This window comes from Cicer arietinum, chromosome 5 (assembly GCF_000331145.2).
Source record: "Cicer arietinum cultivar CDC Frontier isolate Library 1 chromosome 5, Cicar.CDCFrontier_v2.0, whole genome shotgun sequence".
In the NCBI taxonomy this organism is placed as follows: domain Eukaryota; kingdom Viridiplantae; phylum Streptophyta; class Magnoliopsida; order Fabales; family Fabaceae; genus Cicer; species Cicer arietinum.
The window spans coordinates 54,041,571-54,052,198 of record NC_021164.2 but is presented as its reverse complement, the minus strand read 5'-3'; the positions used below and the strand labels follow the sequence as shown (position 1 = coordinate 54,052,198).

Genomic DNA, 10,628 nt, shown 5'->3' with positions numbered 1-10,628 from the left:
TTAGAAAGAGTATATTAATAAACTCACCTAATTACCAAACAAAAATAAGTAAATATAGGTGTAGATCGACGACGATAAAAAAAAGTTTATATCAACCTTCAATGTATATTTGTGAAACATACATTGTATTTTGTTTATAATTTAAAAACACTGTTAAATTTGATCTTCTAATCATTGAATCAATTGAAATTACATTTAAGAATTGTCGTTAAAATTAATACTTTAAAATAAAAACTGATAAAAACTATAACTTATCAAAACATCTAAAAATAGAACAATAACATTACTCAACAAACACATTATACTCTATCAAGGCGAGTTTGTCTAGCTGTTGTGTTTGAGATCTAGACAACCATATGACAATCCAGAATTCCCATTTCTTCCTTTTCTGAAACAATAAAAAATCCTAATTTTAATGACACAAGATGCAAAGAAGATAAATTGAGTTTCTAGATTCTCACTCTCATTTCAATCGAAAACTTACTTAAGGATTACATTGTGCAAGGTTTATATACATATTGATTCTACTAACCAATTTTCAACTAAAGCAAATGCAACTATAACAAACTTTTATTTGCTTAAAATAACTAACTCACTATGATGATATCTCATCATCACCTATTGAGAAAAGAGTACAACCAACGTTTCTTTTTCTTCTTTTTTTTATGTGTTTGTAAAGAAAATAGTACTAAAGAACATCAAACAAGGGAAGATAACTTTGTTTTTTGGTTAATTTGATTCCTCAAATATGTTACCTGACAACATGTATCATTAACAAATAATAACAACCCATTTTGTATGTATGGTTAACCAAAATCCAATTGTTCAAATATAATAATACATTTATGTATTCTTCTATGAGCAATTAACATGAGAAAAATAATTAAAAGATATTATACTTTGTGTTGTAGGGGTTTCTTAATATAATTTTTTGAAATGATAGATTGATAGTAGCTAAAACTCTAAAATAACAACAAATTAAGAATGTTAAGAGAAACTAACTGTAACAAATAGCAATGAGTAAAAAACAAAGTTAACATGCACCAACGGTCCAACGCAACATAATAAAGTTGGTTTTTGTATATGTATAAAAAGTAATTTATAGCACATAAATCAAATAATAAAGACCCGTATACACTATTAGAAAATAATTCCGTAAAGTAATACATGATAATTTTTTTGCCATAGATCACAATTATTTTAGAAATACTTCTACAAAGTAATACAATTCGTAAATTTTTCTTTTACTGTGATTTAGATGCAACTATATTTTTTCAGCAAACTTCACCTTTTTTCTTAAAAATTTACATTCGGATAAAATCTGTAGAATTGGCAGCAAATTGCAAAATGTGGATATTTCTTAGGGTGCACATTGTTGATTCTTTGAGTCCTCAAATTATTTTACGGTTTTGTGAGTTATTGTTTTAAGTTTATATCATGAATGAGTATATGAGAAAAGGAAGCTGGGGGTATATAAGAATCCATTTTTTTTGTAGTATAGGCAACACCAAAGAGTCTTATTAGATTGAAGAGTGTGTGGATTTGAGGTGGATTGAAAGATATGAGGAACTTCAATTTTTATTCAAATAGGGGAACAATAATTTATATCTAGTTTGACTTGTTCTGAATTTAACATATTTGATTTGAAAATTTGACATGGCAATAATGTAGGATTAAGAACGTGTGTTTTCCCTTTTAGTGATATTGTTAGTTATGTTTGTGTAGGTACTGTTATTTGTTTATGTTTGATTAATTTGTTGATTTATAGTTCTTTGTTGTCATAATTGTTAGTTGTTTCTTATTATCTCAGTGTTGTTAAATTACCGGTATAGCGCCGCTATTGCGCTATTACGTAGCGGGATTTTGAGCAAACGCTATGAAATCCGATACACAGTGGCTGATTCGCATGTATGATCAATCAACTAGAATATCTCTGCAGTTTGATATTTGACGATTCCACTTTCAGAAGCTTCTATCTTTGGAATTTCATGAATTCTGCAGTTCAATCTAGAAATCTGAGAGGTCAATTTTCTTCTCGATATCACTAGGAACATTTACCAGATTATAAACAAGTGACCAACCCATAGCAGATGACACCTATTAGAATTAAAATTTATCATTTTTATTAAATCTTTCTTATTATCTTTATGTGTTCACTTGGCTCTTGAGTATTTGATATTGTTTGATTTAATTGTCAAGGTTGCTGCTATTAAAATTATTGAACTATTTTTATTTTGGAGTAATTTAACTGGATGGCTGACTTCCTAGCAATTCCTAAGAAATCCACTTTCAAATTTTGATTTTGGAGTAATTTAAATTGTTTTCCACTTTCAAATTTTTATACATCCTTTTGAAGAATGGGAATGCCAGCCAGATTTGCTAAGCAAGATCGAAAAAATTCTATTGAAGATGAGGTATAGACACATTGCTAGTTGATGCTAAATTTTTGTGTTCATTTTGTTTTACTGTCATGTAGTACCATACACCGTTTTTCATGTTACTGTTTTGAAAATTAGAACTTGGAAGGTACTAATTTTGAATCCTTAATCTTTTGTTGGATTAACATTGTGCATGCTATTAAAAGTTAGTTCGTTCAGTCAATCAAATGGTCTGTGAATTGACTCAGTTTGAAACTTAAGTTTTTGGTCTAGCATGAATAGCAGGACATAATTTTTGCATGTCACAAAATAATGCAGGTTATGTTGGGGGTTGTTTTTTTTAAGGTGGCAGTGGTTATAAAAGGCTCTATTTCTTTTTGTTTTATTATACTATTTTTATGTGGTCAATTTTCTTTCTTGTGTTGACGTGATTATCAATTTTTATTACTTATAGCTTGATTGAGTCATAGCTTTTTCATACTTGCATTCCATATTATCCTAACACTCCTTTTAAATTCCAGTGTGAATACAAGGTAAAGAAGCTTAGAAATGAAGATCATGATTATGAATTAATATTGCCTCTTCAAGCCACTGGAAATTTCTTGATTTAAGTGTTACTTCATTCTTTACGATAATATCCTGAAATAACCTAATTCATATACAACTGTTAGTTAAATCCATGGTGGCTTTAAAATTTAAGTTTTGTTTCAAAATAAAGCATTAATGTTTAGAAATCAATAGAAAGTTTTTCGAAGAATACTTGTTATGTTGAGTAGTTAGTTAAAATTAGAGCAATTTGGCATCAGTATAAAAACATAAATTCAAATAAGTGGGGGATGCCGGAAACAAAAAAAATGACATTAAAAAAGAAGTATTGATTCATTATTTTATAGGAAAGTTATTTTAAAGAACTCTATATTTTGAACTGTATACTCCTTAATGATAAAAAATTAAAAAAATGATGCGTTTCTAAATGTATTTTATAATTTAAATTATTAAATATATTTATTATTGTTCTTAAAACATCTTTATTAATATTAGTACTAGTAGTATTGATTTGTCTTATAAAATGAAAAGTTTTAACCAAACACATGTAAACACAAAATAGTAAAAAAAAAAATTCATATATAATGACAAGATTGTATTTTTAATAGAACAATTTGATTGGTCTAAACTAAATCACAAGGATTTGTAATGCACCATTCACAACTATTGATGGACTATATTGAAAGGACAAAATTGAATCTTTAATAGAATAATTTGATTGGTCCAAACCAAATCAACAAATATCATAATTGCAACATTCACAACCGTTGATAAATTATATTCAACGGTCTAGATTAAAGCTATTTCTCTCTCACACTTCCATCAAATATAAAATCAAAAAGTTGAAAACAAAACACTGAACACAAACACTACTTTTTCTTACTCACCCTCTCCTTGAAGATTTTAGAGAACATTGCTTGGTGTGAGTCTCATCTCTTCTTGACATGTGTTTTCTTTATTTTTATTTTTTATAACTTTTCACTCATTTGTAATGCACTACTTATTTATAAATTTTAATGGACTTTTCAACTTCAACTTATTGCAAAAAAATAGTCTCTTTGTATCTATTTTTTTATGGGATGAAGATCCAATCTTTTGAACCATTTTCTACTTGGGAGTAACAAAATTATCACTCTTTCTGATCTTTTAATTTTATGAATGAATAGGGTCTTTTTACTTCCTTTAGTATTCATATTATTTTAACTCATATAAAGGAAAGAGTTTTTGTTGCTTACATGGGTGAATCATACATAAAGTCAAATGAAAAATGTTTGTGGTGTTTAACTATTTAATTACTGTTAACTTAAGCCTAATCATGAAACCGACAATAATAGTAGTTCACTGTTCATATTCTATGATTTCTTACCTTCTCATCGAATCCAAAATATACATTGTTCTCGATTATTTTTGTTAGCATAAATATGCTATAATGTTCCATATACGTGCTCGATTAAACCCTTCAATATATGTCTCTTATAATACAGTGTATGTTTTTCATAAATTTTATTTTGTTTTTCATTAAATTTTGATCTTGTATGTTCTGTAAACTAATTGGTTGTGATTTAGATTTTCTAAGAGATGAGATTTAGTTTTAATATGCATCCTATTGTAATTTTATTAAATAATTAATTGTGTTAAATATCTTAACTTTGATTTTGAGTATCTATGATTATTATTATTATTATTTAATATTAATTTTATTTTTTATTTTTACATCTCTATTTTTTATACATAATATTTATATTTATTTTAATTTTATACATAATTATAATTACTCTTAATAAATGTAGGAAGATCTCTGGAGAAACGTCAACCATCTTAATCCGATTAGAAATCAATGCAAACGAAGTAAGTTGCTTTAAATAGAAGATGTATATATGCGAAGTTAATATACACATTTTTTATTTGGACAAAAAATTCAACTATCTATTTTAAAATTTAATGAATTAATGTTACTGTAACTTGTTACTTTAATTTTATTTAAAAAATATTAATTTCTTTTTCACCCCATTAATAATTCCGTTGAAGTTAAGATTTCTTGTTTGATGACCCAATTCATAAAGTAACAATAAAAAAGTCACGCACAATGAACTTTCTTTTTTGTTACACCGACGAATTTCTTCTTCAAACTTTTTGAGCTTCCATCTTATCGTTAACTTAAGAAAAAAAAATTAAATTTTAAATAATTTTTATTAATGGGTTGGGTTATAAATTTGTAATTTTCTCTTCTATTTTTTAGAGCAACTATCTTTTTAAATTGTTTTTAATTTTTACCGTCATCTTCTAGCTTACCGTATCCACACGTTCATTGAGTCATTGTATGACTTCATGATTTTTGCTTAATTTTTTTATTTCGACTTCTCATTAATATTGTTTCTAAGTTAATTTGATCTTGCTATTTATTTTATTGTTTCAATGTGTATCTTATTCATATGTATGATTGAGAATTTGTCATTTTTTATATAAAATTCTTGTTGCATGGTTCAAGAGAATGTTTTAGTGACAGTGACTTTAATTAAACAAACATTGATTAGCTACTAATTGAGAAAATGATTTTGTTTTAAATAAAATGGAATTGACAAAATTATCCTTTATTTAAAATGTGTTGGGTGTGTAACCATGTATATATATATATATATGAACTTTTTCTGTGTTTTGGGAAAGTTGAGTGACCAATTAATCATAAATTTAACTCTCACTTGTAGGCTTTACAATCTGGAAAAAATTGGATACCAGATCTTATGTTTACAAGATATATATAATAATCTTCGAAAAAATGAAGCTTGTGGTGGAGGATATATCCAGTCAAGTTTATGCCGGTCGATGATTAGGTTATTATATTTTTTTCTTATTTTTTTAATATTTATTATTATTTATATTATTTTAATTTTGTTTTTTAAGCTAATCTATTTAGTCGTATTTAAGTCCTTCATAAGCTCCAATGGGCCGTTAGACACGCACAATGTTTTCGTTTTATCTCATCAGTTCTATTAGACACATGTTCTTAATCTTATAGCGATTATTGTTAATAGTAACAGAAAATAAGATAAAACGCAAGGATATACTAATATATAGAATTCTTGATTGGATTATGATATTTGTTTACGCACTATACTAATATGTAGAAATCTTGATTGGATTATGATATTTGCTTTATTACATATTCTGGTGGACTACAAATAGTTGTATTAGAACTAAATTTTGGTTGTTATCAGCCGGAAGCCTCCAAATTTGAAGATATAGTTTCTTGCCTCACAATTGAAAAGGTTATAATCTCATTTTTTGATGTTATTATTTGTAAAAAAAATTGCATCTTACATTTCATATTATATGACGATATATATTGTATCAGGTGTCAAAACTCGCTATAATGTTTGTTATATCTAACTCAAGCGAGGAATGTCATCTTTCACTAGAGATTTGAATGCAAACCACGTTGTACTTCTACTTTTACTAACAGAGAAAATCAAGGTATAATCTATATGTTACATATATGTTTATTAAATAATATAAAATTTTGTACGTGAATTCGATTATAAAAATTGACCTTTGAAAATAAAGAATAATGGTTTGTTTGGTAGGAAGTTTATCTTGTGAAGTTGTGCCATTATTATTTTGCAGGGCTGATATTAATTATAAGCAAAAGTATTGATCAATCTCTTGTTTGTTAAAATTTCACTTAAAATTTCGTAATCATTCACATTTTAAATTTCATACAAAAATTATACTTTCCCTGCACTCGTTAACAGATTATATATAATTATCTAGTTAGAGGATTCTTTTGAAGGATCATTTTCTTATTTATCTTCATTAGATGGTGTTGGGAGTATATGGTTGGTGGTGGTTGCTAGAGTGTTTAATTAAATCTCATAATCATGTTAGCTTTTGGAATAATAATTAAGAAGTTGCAGAATGTTTTGTATTTGGATGGAATTGTACAATAAATATGCAATTTTTACTACTATGAAAAGGTGTAGAGCATTTGAAATTAATTTGTTATCTAGTATTTCCACGTCGAGCATAAATTATGCAGCTTGTTAGTGGTGTAGGTTGGTTCTTCTTTCTTGTTCCACTGTGTTGCTGTGTTGATTATATGCAATATCCATTTAGCTTGATAATATCTTCTATTTATTTTTGTAGAAAAAAAAATATAAGAGTCCTTAAAAAATAAAATTCGGTATATTAAAAATAGAAAGTAGTTAATTTATTTATTTATATGTATTTATTTTATTTATATTTAAGATCATCCGATATATTTAATGCAGAGTTCTAACAAACAAGTAAATACACCCGAGCATCGACGGGTTAACAAAGAAGTAAACACACGAGCAACAGGTTAGTTGACTCAAAGGTTTTTAGGGAACAAGTTCTTCCTTCGATTCAAATGTTTTCAGGGAACAAGTTCTTCTTTCGTATATATTATGTGTAAGATATTAAGACGTGAACTCGTTATACATAAATTAATGTATTTTATATTAATTTAAATTAGTATTGAGAATTTGTGTAACACATTATCTAAAATGGGCTGACCCGACCTGCTTTGGTATAACAAATTCGTTATACAAATGAGACAAATCAAGGTTGATTGGTTTGTAATTAGACGGTAAATTTTTGACATATTTGAACATATTATAACATAGAAAAAAATTAAATAAGATGTCATATAAAGTTAAATTATCTAAAATATTATATTAAATAACAAAATGAAAATTTTACCTTGTACCTTTTCATTTATCCATGTAACCCAAAAAGTAAAGGAAAATATTACCATACACTAATATATATAAAAGGTTACCATTTTTTTTATTCATTCATTTCAATAAAAAAAATATTTTGAAATTTTTTTTTCAAGTTTTCTGGTACATAACTTCCACTTCGGAAAACTTGAAAAAAAAATTTCAGTACAAAACATCATTTTTAGAAATCTTTTTTAAAGTTTTTCGAAACTACTAGAAAACTTATTTTAACTTTTCTGGAAAACTTACACTATCCGCAAACTTCAAAATGACATTTCTGGAAACTATCGGAAAACTTCATCCACAAGTTTTTTGGTAGTTGTTTAATTTTTTAAAAAAATATTTTTAAAATTAATTTTGTTTGTTTTAATTTTTTATTATATTAGTATTTATTTAATTGATTTGATTTTAACTAATTTTTTTTAATGGGTAGGACTAGAGATAAAAATGGCAAAACTGTAGGAAGAATATGTGACTTTGAATCTATGGATGCTGCTCCGAAAAGATTCATCCAACAAGTAGACGACGACGATTTATGGTTTATTAATTATTAATTATTATGGTGTATTAATTATTTATAGTGTATTAATTATTAATTATTTAATGGTATATTTATAGTGTATTAATTATTTATGGTATGATGTATTAATTAATATTATTATTTATGGTATTGACAAAAAATAAATTGGTGTACTGGAAATCTTTCTTAGAAAGTTTTCTGGAAGTTACTCTGGTTCTGGAAAAGATAAAATGGTAAAAAAGAGTAACTTTGGAATTACTAAAATAAAAAATTGAGGGTATAATTGGCATTTTTTTAAAATTATGAGGGTATAATTGGCATTTTTATTAAATTATGAGGGTATAGATATAGAAATGGGGTATAGGGTAAAACTTTCTAACAAAATAGAATTTAATCTCATTAATATATTTTGAGCATGTAAATGACTTATGGAAAGACTTAAACATTTAAACATTTATGATATACTTATAAAAAAATGTATTTCTCCAAGTTCCTCCTCTAATCAAAATAGAATAGATTTCATAAAAGTCATAAGCAAACACATCGGGATTGCAAACTTTAATGTTGAACTTCATTGTACTTCCTCTTAACTATTAGAGGTTAAGTTGTGTTTGAATCACACCAGAGAAAAGTACATAAATTGTTATTTTCATGGAAATTGTGAAAATACCTTTAAATGGAAGCTATAATATTGTTTTTGTACTATGTTATGAAATATTAATGAATAAATAATAGAAAGATTTGCATTCTTCCTTAGGGGAGATTTGTTCTTTTGGTCTCAGCTGATTTATTTGAATAGAAAAGAATCAACAAACCTATTAAGCTTAATTTTATTATGATTAGAAATTTGAATTCAGCTTTAAGTTGTTTAAGATACAAGATCATATCAAAAAGAATTGTCGATTTTTTATTTTGTAACAATAAATAAGAGATATAGAATGCTCATCGATCACAATATATACTTTTTATTTTCTAAGTTATTTTCTGTTATTTTAAGAAATCAAAGTAAAATATTGGTTGTGCATGTTATAGATTCCTTCCATGATTAGTGTTTATGTTTTTCTTCATTGCAGTGAATGAAATATTTTCGAATAAAAAATAAAGAAGCTATTCCCAATCCAAGCTCATTTAAATTTTATTACATATGAAATAATTAACATTTTGCTTATACTGTTGTACTGAAGCAATCATTCATTCAGGAAGTGAACTACAATCATATGACAAGAATGAATTATGAAAAATCTTGTCCTACTTTATTTTTACTACAAAATCATGTCCTACAATGTGATCATTTAACTCATCGATTATTCCGATTTATTCAACTAATAAACCTGGAAATAATAGCATAATAACAAGAAAACAATGCTAACACTCCGAAACTTCAGTATTAAAATCAATCACATGAATGCACATAATACTAATATAGTATGTTACAAACTCACATAAGAACTTACAAAGTTCATATAATTCATTAATTGAACTGAAGCATTTGATGTCAAAAAAATTGAACCACAGATTTCAATGAGCTAACACTAAAGCAGTTGTCCTACACACACATAGTTAATACACTTTGTCCTAGAGTCTTTCACCAAGGCCTTGTTTTGGCTTCAAAATCCATTGTCTTTCTAAGATGGATTCAAATCTCATTTCCAATTTTTTCTTGCAGTTCAAAACTTGTTCTTAGTTGTCGACTGCTCACATTTGTCAATATCCCTACTGATCCAATTTTGGGTGCTTTTTTGGATTTCAATTATCAAACACTTCTCTGATAAGTACTTACTTGTATGTTAACAAAAATCTAATGTCTTAGTATCTCAACATAAAAATCAAAAGGATTACCCTCTATACAAAATTTCATACTATCTCCCTATCTCCCTCTTGTTGCCCCACTTTCCTACAAAGCCTAGTCCAATTTGGTTACACTAAACTCATATTTGCAAATAAATATCGATAGTTATGAACCCACAATGTAAGAAAATCAATTCAGAACATGCATTATTTGACAAATTAAATCGAAGCAGAATTACCTGATAAATTGAAGCTCAAATCGGCTAGAAAAGCTGAGAAATATTTGAGAAATGAGAAGCGCAAATCAACATAAATGAGAAGCGCAAGCGTGGAGAATATGTGGGAGAGAATGAAAATTTGATAAACAAATCCACAATTTTGAAGAATAACACAAAATCTCTAATTTTGATCAAATGAAAAACCCTAGCAATGATTTCATAACACAAATATATTACTAATAGTCTCATTCGAATAATGAATCAACCAAATCACTAAACCCTAAACAATGTAATTTTGTGATACCATATATTGAGTTGATGATTTTTGTCTGTAGATGAAGGCCGAACAAGGAGGTATTGGTGGCTCGGTTTACACCTTCGTGGACGGAGGAGGGTGGTGGAGGCCTTGGTGGTAGGGATGGCAATTAGACCCATACCCAGT

The 10,628-nt window shown here is 27.0% G+C and overlaps 1 long non-coding RNA gene across 1 annotated transcript; it reads left to right on the top strand.

Annotated features, from left to right (window-relative positions):
- The first annotated feature begins 3,794 nt into the window (after positions 1–3,794).
- LOC113786099 (uncharacterized) lies at positions 3,795–8,297 on the top strand. The gene is made up of 7 exons (XR_003472181.2): positions 3,795–3,846; positions 4,715–4,772; positions 5,630–5,755; positions 6,140–6,190; positions 6,277–6,395; positions 7,190–7,259; positions 8,094–8,297. It is a non-coding gene; the product is annotated as an uncharacterized lncRNA (long non-coding RNA).
- Positions 8,298–10,628: the final 2,331 nt, after the last annotated feature.